Genomic DNA, 2,460 nt, shown 5'->3' with positions numbered 1-2,460 from the left:
CAAAAAAAAAAAAAAAAAAAAAAAAAAAAAAAAAAAAAAAAAGCTCTTCTGTTTTATTTCCTTCTGCCAAAGAAAAGATCTCTCCCTTATCGCTTCAGCTCTAAGGCAAATAGAAAGTTCAAACTGACCGAGGGCAAACATTTGCTGCCTAAAGCCGCCCTGCTTTATCGGGATTTACCTGGAAGAGCACCGGGAAGCGCCGGGGCCGGGCTGCGGCGTTTGGCCGGGTCCGCTCCGAGCCCAGGTAGCGCCGGGCCCCGACGTGCCCCGACGGAGCGGGCGGAGCGGGGCTCAGCTGCGGGCTGCCGCCTGTTTGGGGTCGCATCCCGCTTCCTTTAAAAGTCCTGGATGTGGGGACAGCCCCGGGGGTGGCCGTGGAAGAAGGGGACCCGGTCCTCGGCTTCCCCAGGGCAGGGGCTGCGCCTCTCGGGGGGAGCCCCTCGGAGGGAGAGGCGCAGGTAGGATGGGGGGGAAGGGCACAGCAGGGTCTCAGGCCTTGACCCCGCTGTCCCCAAGGCAGCAGCGATGCCGCTGGGCTCCTGGGACCCCTCCGCGACCCGCAGCCCCGCGGATGGGGGGGGAGCTCGCTCTGCTTTCCCCTCGATCTTTTATAGCTCGGACTCAAGGCAGCGGGCGCAGGTTGCGTGCGGGTCCAGGGGAAAACAGAAATTCCCTTCCCTCAAAATGCCGCCCCAGCCCTCCGGATAGTTATTGATTTATTTAGGAGTTTATTAATCCGCATTATGCCGGTTTGCGGGCCGTTAATGACAGACTCGTTAAGAGGTTCTTAACGAAGGTTGCACGTCTTTTCCTTCTTCCCCTCTTGAAGACCCCGCAGCCCCCTCCCGGGATCCCCCGGGACTCGCCGGGACCCCTCGATTTTGGGGACAAAACACGGCACCGCGCAAACCCCACGGCTCCCTGCAGCAGCCGCGCAGCCCCAAAACCAACCCGGATCCCTCTGCGAGCCTTCAGCCTCTCCTCCCCCGCAACCCCCTGCAGAGGCCAGCTCTGGCCCCGTCCTTGTCCCCGTGGGTCCCCCCCCGGCTTGGGGGCTTGGGTGTCCCTCGGTGCCCCTTGGGTGCCGGGGGCGCCGTGGGGGCTGGGGGCGCGGGTCGGTGTCCCCGCGGTGCCCAGACGGCTCCTAGGGACAGGGGACCAGGGACAAGGGACGAGGGACAGGGGACAGGAGGGATTTGCTTTCCGCCTTCGCCCCATGAAGGTCTTTAAAAAAGGGGTGCGGATGGGGGACTTTCCAGGCACAGGGTTTCGAAAGCTCAGCCTGAAAAGAACGGCCTCGGCCGCTTTTCCCCCGCAGGAAAATCGGGGGAGATAAAGCCCCGTTCGAGATCATCCTATTCTTGCTAAGCCGAAGAAAGACAGTTAATTTAACAAATTTAGCTCATCTCGCTGCATGGGAGATTGTACTCCGGGGGAAGTGATTTGCTAACAGAAGTCCCGGTTTGATTAAGGGAAAGCCTCACTTTTCCCCCATTGATTTTGATTTGATGTGTCACAGGCTGTGACCTTCTGCTGGACCTTCAGAGGGTTGCTTAGCATCAAGCCACTGATTGGAGTATTTCAACTCAGTGATCTAATTGAGTGTTCATGTCATAACATATCAAATATTGTCTAGTCTCCCGTAATGAAGCGGACCAGCCAATGGCACATCACCAAAAAAACTTCAAGAGAAGCTTCCGTTCCTCTGAAGTGGGAGCTGGTTTACTGCCCACCTCCCCGTGGGCTCCTAGCCCGCTTAATTGGCGAGCTGCGGTGGTGCTGCTGATGAGCAGCCTTTGCTCGGGGAAAGCGGGGGGGCTGGAGATGGGGGGGGGACCTTGCTGTCGATTCATTTGCAGACAATATAGTCGCCCAAATGGACCCAATTAGACGGGCTGCGCTTTACCTACGGCCGTGGCCCTACCTTGTCGGCAGGATTTGGGGGGGACTGCAGCCGAATCGGGGGCGGTTTTGGCCGCAGAGCATAGCTCCCCGGTGGGGTTTGCACCCCCCGGGACGGCCCGGCCCGGCCCCAGCCATCGCATTGGGTCCCCCTATTCTCGGCTTCTTTCTTTCCTTCCCCCTGGAGCTAATAGGATCCCTTTCAGGCTAGATCGAGAGCCACACCAGTGCCATGTATACATACTTACATATATACATTTTTTTTTTTTTTTCCCAGCGATAGAAAGAGTGCAGAAAGGGGGGGAGAGGATTTGCGATTCCCCCTTCTCCACCCCCTCCCGCCCCCCACTCGCTCCCCCTTGTTACGGTCGCAAGATCAGACAGGACCTAGCTGAATGTAGGAAAATTACTGTTGGCACATGAAGTAACTCATTAAAACGCAGATGGTGCTCTCGCTGGCCTCAGGACCCCCAGCATTGGCGCTCCACGGCAAGGCAGGACAATTAGGAGCTGCAAGGGCTCCACCAGGCAGGAAAAAAAAAGGGGGGGGGGGTGATA

General features: G+C 58.0%; 1 protein-coding gene across 1 annotated transcript in view; it reads left to right on the top strand.

Annotated features, from left to right (window-relative positions):
- GDF6 (growth differentiation factor 6) overlaps positions 1–2,460 on the top strand; it is a 10,042-nt gene that overhangs the window by 823 nt on the left and 6,759 nt on the right. The gene's annotated exons all lie outside the window — the stretch shown is intronic.

This window comes from Oxyura jamaicensis (genome assembly GCF_011077185.1).
Source record: "Oxyura jamaicensis isolate SHBP4307 breed ruddy duck chromosome 2 unlocalized genomic scaffold, BPBGC_Ojam_1.0 oxy2_random_OJ72906, whole genome shotgun sequence".
NCBI lineage: Eukaryota > Metazoa > Chordata > Aves > Anseriformes > Anatidae > Oxyura > Oxyura jamaicensis.
The sequence above is the reverse complement of the archived record's forward strand: the minus strand, read 5'-3'. Positions and strand labels throughout refer to the sequence as shown.